Source organism: Balaenoptera borealis, assembly GCF_965194805.1.
Source record: "Balaenoptera borealis genome assembly, chromosome: X".
In the NCBI taxonomy this organism is placed as follows: Eukaryota; Metazoa; Chordata; class Mammalia; order Artiodactyla; family Balaenopteridae; genus Balaenoptera; species Balaenoptera borealis.
The window spans coordinates 107,730,700-107,743,164 of record NC_138881.1 but is presented as its reverse complement, the minus strand read 5'-3'; positions in this window follow the sequence as shown (position 1 = coordinate 107,743,164).

The window sequence follows — 12,465 nt, the reverse complement described above, 5'->3', positions numbered from 1 at the left end:
TGAAAATGTAGTCAAGGAAATAGTATTAGATGAGATTATCTAAAAAGAGCATGTAAAGCTATAAGAAAAGAGGACTGAGAATGGGATCCCGACGGCACCAACATTTAAAGGGTAGGCAAAGGAAGAGGAACAAAGGAAAACAAAACTCAGAAAGAGCCGTCAAGTTATGACGACAAAAAAATGAGTGGCGAGTGTTACCAGAGCTAAGGGATAAGAGTTTCAAGGGTGAAGGAGTGGGAACTAACCTCAAATGCAGCTGAATTCCACTTGGATTAGAAATTGGGAGAACACTGAGAACCTTCGGCAGAGCTGCTTTGCTGGAGAGGTGAGGACAGAAGCCACATTGCCTGGATCGAGATGTGCTCTTGACCTCTCTACCCACCCTGTTCTAAAACCGGCCAAGGGGGATGAGGTCACCATCAGTTTGGAAGAAGGAGTAAGACTTGATCTTGCATACACAGGCAACCCAGCGCTCCACTGCTCTTGTCCTGAAGCTGTGTTACAGGCAGGAAGGTCTGTGGCTTATTTGGATGACCTTGCAAACAGTGACTCAGTACCTTTGTAGACACATTCTAAGAAAACAAAATTTTAAGGGTTTTGAGAGAAGAGAGTTGATCTTTTTAATTTATAATTCAATCAGATCACACACCCTTTGGTTATCCTTATTAAAATTTAATCATAGATTAGTGAATTGTACTTGCCTTTAATGAAATGCAGTTAGCATTTTCATCGCTGAATAGCCCTTTAAAGAAACTCGCTGCTATATTTGCCTTCCTGAGGAAAGCTAAGTTACCTCTTATTATCTTTGACTCACATGTGAGGCATAGAAATTCATGTGGAATAAAAATTTCTTTTTTTTTTTAACCGTGTAGGATTTTCGCAGCATCCAGATGCTGGTAGAAGAAAAGTGTAGACTCCATCCCCCTCCCCCACTACCCTGCTACGCTTCCTTCATTTGCATTAAAACAAGATTTCTACTTTTCTCCTGTCCTCGTGGTATATTAAAAATATATATACAGAAGAAAAAAAAAAGCACTTTCTAAAGCCACAACTGCCTTTGCCTAAAAGAGAAACCACTTTGCAAAAGACCATGGTGTAGCAGACCGAAGGTGTTCGTTATAATAGATTCCGGATATCAGCCTTCCAGTTCATTTCCGAAAGGAATAAAACCACCCAATTTTAGCACTTGTCTGGGAACCCCCTAAGCGGAGAGGAAATTGGCTATCAGATATGCAGATGGGGGGGTCTGTGCTACCTAACTGCTGAGGTCCAGGGTGGATCTTAATCACAGAGGAAGCTTGTAAGCAGTAGAAGAGGCCTCTGTGGAGGCTCTTCAGGTCCCAAAGCTCATTTTACCCTAAGAATATAGGGCCCTGGGGCCTGTGTGTTCACAAGCAGTAAAAAGTCGAATTCTTCCCAAGTCGCTAAAAGAGCACACTAAAAATGATGCCTTCCTCAGCACTTCCTTTCAAACGGTTCAAGAAGAAAACCCATGGCATCTTTTCTAATACCCACATCCTATTTTCAAATCTGCCAAAAATAGTGGTTTTAATTCCCAGGCTTTAGACAAAAGAGGAGGATGCACTCAAAGGGACAGCTTGATTTTCTGCTAATCTTAACGTTTTATAAAAATAAGTTTACCATGAAGGAGGTGATCTTGGAGAGAAAGCAATCTGATTGGGATGCCCAAGCTTTTCAGTTCCTTTGCTTTGCTTTTGTATTTTTTTAAAAACTGGTAGATGTCTCTCACCAGGCCATCCCCATGTCCTTGGCCCTTTGTGAACAAAGGAGCAGCTTGGCTACTCTGAGTATCGAGGGCTAAAAAGAAGGCTAAAAAGAATTAGAAATGAAGAAGACACTGGTGATTGCCAGTCATTTCATTAGCACCTTTGGCATATTTCCTAAAAGGCAATATAAAAGATCTATAATACATACCTCCAATTGAGCCCTAACGTCTCTTGGGCATAGTACTTAATGTATATAAAGTCAGGAAGTTGCTGTTATTTATTGATTAACTGGGACAGTGAAAGTGTTTGGGCTTTGCTTCAGGCTACTAGGCAAAGGACTAGCTGAAGAAATTGACCACCCTGAAGAATAGCATTGCCATTGGGAAATAAGGAGAGTCAAGGAATAGAGAAAATTAAGCTATTGTGTGTGTGTGTATGTGTGTGTGTGTGTGTGTACATGTGTTTCATGTATGTGTGTAACACAGTCCCCCCTTAGACCTGGGCAAGTGGGTCCTTGCTACAGCCCACACCTCAGGGAGCCCTGCACTTCCTCAGACTCTTCTGAGGCACCTCTAATGCTGTCAAGGTGAGCTTCCCTCAGTGTCGGCTGGTAACTGTGAAATCTCAGTCCCTGTTTCTCTATGTTACGGCACTCCCCGCCCCCCTGTTCTGGGCATGGGGTCGATCAGATGCCTCCAGGAGCTCCAGGACTCATTCCTATAAATGACAGACCTGTGAACGGTACCCTATCCTAAGAGGGTGGCCTAGTAAGCCAGTAGTTCCCTTTGGCTGGTAAATTATTTCTTTGCCAGGATTGCGCAAGATGACGCTGCCAGACTGGTACTGCGATGTTGATTTGGGATGACTCTCAGTTAACATTTGATCACAGGGTTCCATGAACTTAGGGTTCCATTGACATAAGTGCTGGCTGAGACAGTCACCACCTCATCCCTGTCCACAGGCTGTGTGTCATCTGTTACACAGTCCTCTGTGGATGGTCATGCCTATCTCTCAGGGCTTTTGAGACCATTGCTGTGTACTGCCAACGGGTTCTTCCTATGGATGTTCTCCCTTGGCTCTGATGGATGTGGTGACGTCACGTTCTCTGAGGCTGACTTTAAGCTGTGCCAGATGAGGGACAGACATTCCTTGCATGAGTAGAACAACTTTTCTCACTCTCATTCTGTCTGTGGGCCCCTTCCCTGTCCTCCCAGCTGGTGGGGTATATGAAAGTCAGGGGTTCAGTCAGCACTGATAGCAATCATATTCTAGGAGTGCAATAATTGTGGCCTAAAGCATTCAAAAGAAGGCACGACTGGAGGATATGCTGTTCTATGTTTATGCTATGAAACCCCAAATGGTAAAAATTTGACATGACCAGAGAAGAAATCACCATTCACATTTTACTGCAAACTCTTGGCAAGGTTTGCATTTGTGGTCATCATGAATGAAACACAGTAACAATTTCTGAGAGAGTAACTGGAAGCTATAGCATCGGTGGGAGTGGGGCACGGATAGTGCAGCATCATAAGTAATGATGTAATGAACATTAAAGGAGCTGCAGAGGCAACAAGATCTACATCATTTCAATACAAATGGGTTCTGAAGAGCCATGGCATTATGACTGTATCACTGTGTTTTTCTCACAGTGGCCAATATGAAATTAGCCAAGAATGGCATATTTGACAATAAAGTACATGAGGAGGTGGAGCCCAAACACTAAGAAGAATCTTCATGTGCGTAGATTAGACAAGAAACAAATACACAAGTGCCTCTTTTCTACCCATTATTCTAAATCTTCATTGATAAGTCACTGTAGTTCACATTGGCCTATTAATTTTGTGATCCATTTTTAAATCAAATTGTTTATATGGACAGAAGCCCCATAAAAAAAATTCCCAGGCTTTTTCCCACCCCAAGAATGGCCCTGACTAGAGTTAAGAGCTTGAACTGCTTGTTACCTTCAATACTGCACTTTATTTCCCAGAAGGGTCTTTATCTGAAAAGAGCGGGGTCGAATAAGAAAGCTGTAGTTCCTTTGGATTTATGAGATGTTATCTGGAGCTCAACCTCAAAACTGGAAACTTAATGAGAAACTTAGTTATATACATTAACAAATAATACAGACTTAAGTTCATTGCCTCAGACAAAATCAGTTCATGCTTATTCATTCAATGTGTTCCCAATACTTTGTTAAGCATTGGCTATTTTGTGGTGAACAAAACAAATAAGGTCCAAACACGGACCTCACAGCGCTTAGAGAAGCTGGGCAGACAGGCATTAAACAAGTGAACATGCACATATAATTATTGTTATAAATTTTAATACATTCTAAGAAGAAGAAAAGGAAGGTTCTTTGTGAGACAGTGATGTAAACAGTCCTACTGGTAGAGGAAGCGAAGATATTTCTTGAGGAAGTGACAAACTGAAACATGAAAAGTCAGAAGAAAAGGTATCCTGATAGAACAAATAGCATATGCAAAGCTATTTCCATTCTAGGAATGGAAAACCGTAAATGTTGACAAGGGTGATATAAAAGGAAGTTGGAAAGTTTGGCAGAAATTTGATCATGTAGGGCTTTGAAGGAGTTTGAATTTGATCCTGAAAGCAGTGGAAAGCCATTGGAGAGTTTTATGTAGGAGAGGATGTGATCTCATATACATTGTTAGAAGACTGCTCTGGAAAATGTAGGGGGTGAGTGAGAGTGGGGGTAGGAAGACCAGGTAGAGGACTACTGCATTGGTCCAGATGAGAATGATATGAGCTTAAACCTAGGTAGCAACAATGGGTTGGTGAGAAATAAACCAATTTGGCATCTGTTTTGGAGATAGAATTGACAGGAATTGCTGATGAACTGGATTCGTTCATTTATTCATCCACCAAATATTTTGAGTGCCTCCTCTGTGTCAAGCATTGTTGTCGGTACTGGGGGTAGAGAAATGAACAAAATAGAATCCCTGCCTTCATGGAGTCTATAGTCTAGTGGGAAGATACAGACAGTAAGCACGTAAGTAAATTATAATATGCCCAATGGTGATAAGAGTGATAGTAATAAAGCAGGGCAAGACGTAAAGAGAATACTAGTATGGTTTGGGGGTTCCTGTTTTACAGAGAGTAGTTTAGGGAAAAGCTCTCTAAAAAAGTCATATTGGAGCAGATACTTGAAGAAAATAAGGTAGCAATCTGTGTGGTTATCTTGGGGAAGTATTCTAGGCAAATAAAGCATCAGGAGGCAGGAAGGTACTTGGCCGTTTGAGGAACGGTGGAGAAGCCAGTGTGTCTAGGTTAGAGTGGGTGAGGGGGAGAGTGTTAATAAATGAGATTCGAGTGCTCTGCAATGGGGACACTTATGCTGGGCCATTGTAAGGACCTTGGTTTTTAAGATGATAAGATGCGAAGCCCTTGGAGGGTTTTGAGCAAAAGTGATGTAACAGTTTGCATCTCAACAGAATCATTCTGGCTGCTCTGTTGATGATAATAAGGGGGCAAGAGAGGGAGCACTGAAACCATTTAGGAGGATATTTCAGTAATCTAGGCTAGAGATGATGGTGGTTTGGATTTGGGTGGCAGTAGTGAAGGTATTGTGAAGTGGTTAGATTCTGTAGAAACTTTGAAGGTAACGTCCACAGAGTTTACGGATCAATTTCATGTGGGTTATGAGAGAAGGGAAGGAGTCAAAGATGATACAGTCTGAGCAACTGGAAGGAATTAGAATTGTTACATGCTAAGATGAGGGAGAATGGGGGCAGTGGTTTTGGTGAAGAGGGTTGTTAGATTTAGAAGGTGACAAAAGAAAGAATTCAGGGTGACTCCTAGATTTCTGGCTTGAGCCATTGGGTGGATGGTGGTGCAATATCATTAGGTAGGAAGGATGACAGACTTTAAAAATCATCTGGTCCAACCTCCTTGTTTTGGTTGATGAGAAATTGAAGCCCTGAGAAAATTGTCACCTTGCTGAATTGTGGGAGAGCCAAAACTTGATTCTCCTAATGGAAGAGTCAAGATTCTTGCCTCTTTCTACTCTGATGTTTTAATTTTAAAAAATCTCTGGAACGGGAAAATGATGTAAGTTTCTTGAAGACAAACTGTGCTATATAAGATTTTGTACGTTATGCTGCAGTGGGCAACTATTGTTTTATGCCTAGAACACCCCCTTTTATAGAATCTGTTCCTCTCCTTACCCCACCCACATCTACATGGTTTCCACAGAAATCACCATGCTGCTACAATGTGATCCTACCTCTTGGACACAGTGGATTGTTTGAGGGATGGGCACCTGACCCAAGGGGGGAAAATTTCCTCTGCTCACTTACATGAGAAAGGGAGAAAAGATTATTCTAAACATTTAGTAAATGCCTGTTGACCTGAATTGAAGGAAGAGTGAAGCCTTCAGAAACCATAGATATAAAACTTTTTCAAAACATATGAATTAGGAGATGATTATTCCTCTATGAAGAAAAATTTTTGCTCTACCAGAAGATTGACTGTAATTTTGCTTTAAATAGCAATCTTTTGAGTGCATTCAAGCATTTGTTTATGATCATTAACTGCTTGGCAGGCTGGGGTTGAGAGGAGAGCATTTTAAAGTTAAAGCATCAGAAAATATTTCCCATGAAATTCTCTTTCTGTGGGCCTGGAGCCTGAGCTCTATAAAGGCCTCTGTTTCCAAACAGTGAATTTTAAACTATCAAATGGGTTAGCACCCATTATCAATATTGGCTAAATGATGCTAAATAAACTAGTGGTGCTTTGAATTGTGAGTTCATCTTAGTACATTTCATAGGTCTCTATGTAAAGACTATTTAAAATATGGAGTCAATCAAAGACATTGTACGTGGGATACTTAGAAGAGTGTGTATGTGTACATAAGATGATATGGTTACCAAATATGTATGGATAGAATCGAGGGTTGATGATATTAGGGAATAAAATCCAAAAAAACTATCAATATATTTGTTATTGACGAGCTCTTCAGCAGAAAGGTGCACATCAGTGTGTGTGGATGAGCTTCTGCCATACTGTAGGATAAGATGAAAATGCAGGTGGACACCAACCTACTGGGGCATAAGGCCAAAGTCAGATAACCCCTCTAGCATGTTTGATAAGCTTGCTTTTATTCTCCGAAGACAGAGTCGATAAGTGCTCATAACCAGATTAATGCTAGATAGCGTTAAAAAAAAAAAAAAAAGCTCAAACTGGAGCTGTCTGAAGAAGGAACAAAAATGAAGAAAGAAGAGGAGGAGAAGGATAAAAAAAAAAGGAAGAAGAAAGAAGATATGATTACTTCATAAACATGTGTAGCTGCCCAGAGCTGTGGAACCTCCCTTCATTTTACCCCGCATGGAATTGACCACCCATGCACTCAGACACTTAGTAAGTAGCTTCTGAGTGAGTTCAAGAATAACAACTGAATGAATGTAATAATATTTCAATGAGTTTACATAGCTTGTTGGAGATGATAAATATTTAAATCTTTATATCGCATCAGTCATACATATGATAAGCCTCTTTTCTTAGCCTTGCAATAATTCCCATATGTAGCAGTTGCAGTGAAACCTAACTAATTTGGGCTTTGCTGACTGACCAGATCACTTTTCCTGGTAGTTTTGGTTTCCAGTGGTTTGGTGACAATATAAGAATTTAAAGTAGTGTCTAAGTTTAGTGTCACTGGTATTTTAGTAAAAAAATAAAAATAAAAATAAAAAAATTGTACACTCACTTTGTCTAAGTTTGACCAAAAGAGCTAACTATCCACGCCAGGATGAGCATACGTCTCTTTTTGCCCAGGACAGTCCTGGCTTCCGCCTGTTTTCCTGATGGATGGATTAATAGCATCTTCTTTCACTCCTAAAAGTGTCCTGACTTGGAAAATAAATTATGTTTTCCCTAAATATCAGTATCACAGGTAATCCTGATCCAGCCAACTTAGAAAAAAATCTGTAGGAAACTCAACTAACTCTCCTGCTTTGTCATGAGGTTTTATATACTGTTCCTTTTGATCTCTGCCCACCCAGATGAGAGACCATATTATTAACTCATACTTCAGTTATAACATTTTGTCAAAAGTAAAATTGCAGCCACATTGTACTGCTTTCTGGTGATCTACATGAATGTAGGTAGTGTAGAAGACCTTGAGGAATGGATGAATAGCATGTCTTTTATTCAGTTCTTGACTATTAGTTGCTTTAGCTTGGCTTTTGGCAGGAATTGGATAGCTATTGATTTAAGCTTGAGCTATCTGGCAAGTGTTTCAAAGGCAGAGATTCTGTATTGCTGATTGAAGCAAGATGCATGAGTTTTAGTTAATGAGAATTGTTTTATTTAGGATTAGGTCTGACTGCCAGTAGCAGAAAATCCCAACTACAAGACAGCAACTTACAACTACAAGAAATAATGTCACTCATCTAAGACACTGGAGCTAGGTCTTACGGAGCCATTCGGATGCTCCACAGTCTCAAGACCCAGGATCCTTCTATCTTGTTGCTCAGTTGTATGCAGTGTTCGTTCCCAAGGTCACTACATATTCCTGGATGGTTGCTTTGGCTCTAGACAATGCACCCTCATTCCAGGCTGCAGGAAGTAAGAAAGGGGCAAGGAAGGGAAGGGAATGGTCCCTTCTTTTAATGGTGCATGCACCTGTGTGCACATACACATGCCATATGAGTCTGACATTGGGAGTTTTGCCATGACCTGGCTATATACAGCCAATGAGGTATATAACGTATTTACTTTACAAAGAAGTATATAGAAAGAAGGGGGTTCTATGGCCTGCGAAACAAAAGATCACTAGTAGTAGGTGATTGTGGGTGATGTTTGGCAAGGAGGAACAATCTCAAACAAGAGTTAGGAAGACAGTATGGAATCAGGACATAGGCAGACACATTGACGGTGGAATAGAACATTTGAGAAACAGATCGAATGATATGCAGTGAACTTTGACATGTAACAGAGGTGATATGGCAGATCACAGGGAAAAAGAGGAACTATTCAACAAATGAATCTGGGAAAACTGTACATATGGGGAAAAATGAAAATTGATGCCTACCTTATACCATATTTAAAAAAAAAAACAACTTTAGAAGGATTAAGAACTTGAATGTCAAAAGCAAAATTTTAAGACTTTCAAAAGAAAATGTGGGTGATTATTTGTCTCACTTTGGAGTGAGAAAATAGACCCTAGCCATAGTATAAAGGGTTGATAAATTAAAGATCTTTTGATTATCAATAAACACCATAGGCAAAATTGAAAGACAAGTTACATAAGGATGGAAAATAAATTTTTGGTGGTGAGCACGCTGAAAGGTATACAGAAGCAGAAATATAACGTTGTACACATGAAACATGTTATACACCAACGTTACCTCAATAAAAAATAAATATAAAAGCAGTGAATGGAGAAACAAGCAAAAAAAGAGGACTAGAGATTTCAGAGAAAAGGAAACATGGCTAATAAACACGAAGAGATAAACAACCCCCCTTTTACTTAGGGAAATACAGATCAGGACCACAATGAGATACCATTTTACATCTATTTGAATGATAAAATGTAGGTAGCTTGCAAATGCAAAGTGCTGGAGAGGATGCATTTGTGAGCTCTCTTTTGTATTGCTAGTGGGAATATAATTTGCTACAGCTGCTTTGGAAAACAATGTGGTATTATTTTGTAAAGTTGAGCACTTGCACATCCTACAACCTAGCCTCGATACTAGGTATATTCCAAGAGAAATTTTAACACATGTACCCAGGAGACATGTGCTAGAATGTTTGTGGTAGCATTGTTTGTAATAGCAAAAGTTGGGGAATTTCCCAAATGTCCATTAACAAGAAAATGAGTAATGGATGGTTTGTGGAATGTTCACGTAATGTGATAATGTCAGTGAAAAGCAACAACATGAATAAACCTTAGTGATATGATACTGAGTTAAAAAATTAAGATCCAGAAGACAGCATAGAATATGACAAAGTTTTTGTAAAATAAAAAGAAAACAAGTAAGACTAAACATTTTAAAGGAATGCACATATACTTGATCAAATGAATAAAGAGGAAAAAGAATAATAAACATAAAATTCAGATTAGTGGTTACCTTCAAGGGGCTATGTTGGGGGGGTGGGATAGTGGAGAAATACAGGTAAGATTCCAGTTTGGGGGCTGGGCAGTTGGTTCATGGATATTTATTAAGAGACTAAAATCGATGAAAAGAATAATTCATAAAGCAATGATAGGGTAACCTGAACCAGGAATTATGATTAATTAAATTCTGCACACCTGCAGTTCAAGAAAAATCCCAAACAATAAATACCTTGCCATGGCCTGTAAGGTCCTATGTGACCTGGCTTTTGGCTTGCCTTCTGATTTAATTTCCTTCCTCTTTTGCTCAGTTTCAGCTACATTGCTTTTTCTGTTGATCCTTGAAACTCTTTAAACATGCTCCTGCTTCAAGGCCCAGAATATTCCTTTCTCAGGTATCCACATGTCTTGCTCCCTCCTATCATTCATGTCTACGCAAGTACCTCAGCAAGACCTTCTCTGAACATTCTATCTGAAGTGCACCCCTATTGCGCTATCTCTACACCTTGCTCTATTTTTCTTCATACTGCATACTAACTACATTATTTTTTAAAAATATCTTTTTAAATATTTATTTAGTTTCCTTATTTTTTTTTTTTTTTTTTGCTGCATTGGGTCTTAGTTGCGGCACACGGGATCTTTGTTGAGGTGTGCAGGATCTTTTTGTTATGGCATGCGGTCTGCTTGGGTTTCTCTCTAGTTGTGACATGCGGGCTCCAGAGTGTGTGGGCTCTGTAGTTTGCGGCGCGAGGGCTCTCTCGTTGAGGCGCGTGGTCTCAGTAGTTGTGGTACGTGGGCTTAGTTGCCCCTCGGCATGTGGGATCTTAGTTCCCCGACCAGGGATCAAACCCGCATCCCCTGCATTGGAAGGTGGATTCTTTACCACTGGACCACCAGGGAAGTCCCTAACTGATGCGTTATTATATACATACTGTTTTTATTGTTTGTTTTTCCCTAGACTGAATATCCATGGAGGCAAGGGCTTTGCTTTCTCCACTGCCATATTGTTGTTTAGCTACCTCCTACTGGTCCTTTGTCTCAGATGTTATTTCCTCCAGAAAACCTTCTCTGACTCCCTTAGTCTAAATTGGTATTTCTCTTCTGGACTCCTTTTTTTGCCCCATGATGACACAGAAATGAAACTTTTCACATTCTTTTGTGATTGCCAGTTTACCTGTCTGTCTCTTGCATTAGATTTGTTGGTGTTTTGAGGACATTGACCCTGATAGGTATATTTGTGTGTATGTATGTATTTAAATCCCAAACATTTTAGTGTCTACCACATAGTAGATGTCCAATAATGATTATTTAACAAACAATAAAATAGGTGGAAGAATCAGCAAGCGAGTGCTCCATTCTCAGGGCTAAGGTGGCTAGCCAGATAAATGAAGAGGGAGATTGGCCATGTGGAAGCAGTAAGTTGTAGTGTAAATAGGAGAAGCTAGATGTATTTTGTGGGTGAGACGTAGTTGTTGTGTTTCTATAGGAGCCTCCTTTTTATGCAGACTTCAGTGAGCTTCATCACTTTAGTGTAGTGTCTTAAGAGATGCAACAGGCTGGATATATGCATATATTTTCAGGAGAGGTGGAAATCCAGGAGCTTCTTAATCACTCAGCATTTCTGCACAGTTATAGTTAGGGGGAAACTCATAAGCGTATGGTAATGCTAAGATAGTTCAAGATGTTAAAACAAGACTGTATGATCAGAATCAGATGCTCTGCTGCATGCATTTCAACATGTTATAAATATTTGTTATTATATAATCTGTAAGGTATAAACTTTCTATTTATTGAAATATCAAACTCACTGGGCTAGTTGAGTCCTTTCCTCTGCCTCTTGACCCCTTTCATGTGAATATCTAAGAACTATCAGTTGCCTACTGATGCTCTCAGTGGTTTCATGTTTTCCAAATCAAATTACTTTTTTCTCTTTTATGGCTTAGTCATTATGGGATCATCTTTCTCATCATTATCAGCATTAATGCTGTGCCATAATTATTTGCATAATTGGATCACTTACTCACTTGCACAGATAATTGCGTCAGTATGCCTTCAGCTTTGCCAGTTACCGAGTAAGATACTTGACAACCATATGAGTTCATGGTTTGCGTGTGATTATATGCTGTGAATAGTTCGTTAAATAGATGTTGCCTCTCTTATTTATGAATGGGCTGTGTCTATAGCGTCCTGAAACTTCCGGTGTGTTTATGGCAGTCTGCTCAACTACTTGTACCTAGAAGTTGTGCTTGGTGCTCAGATAGTGAAAGTAAAGTGCTAATTAAACCAAGGGAATAGATTTTAGTTCTACAGATGATTGAACTCATTATTCCTAGTCATGAACTGTACCCCTTTTTCAGTAGGCCCTGTCTTTGGCCCCAGATAGAGCCCTAGCCACAGCCATAACTAGAGGATGGTGGCAGTCCATGCAGATGAATATAGACACGCCCCTCAAGGACAGAGTAGCTTGACAAGCATTGTGACATGACGACAGAAACTTTGGAAGCAGGAGGTATGCTAAGACCCAGATGAGCAGGGACACTGTCTGATCAGGGACTTCTGATAGAAAACCTGTTCTGGGGTCACTTCTAAGATTCAAGAAAGGGACTTTAGTTTGAGAGCAACATAGGGTCAAAGTTTTACATTGATCCAGGATTAAGATGCAGGGGAAAA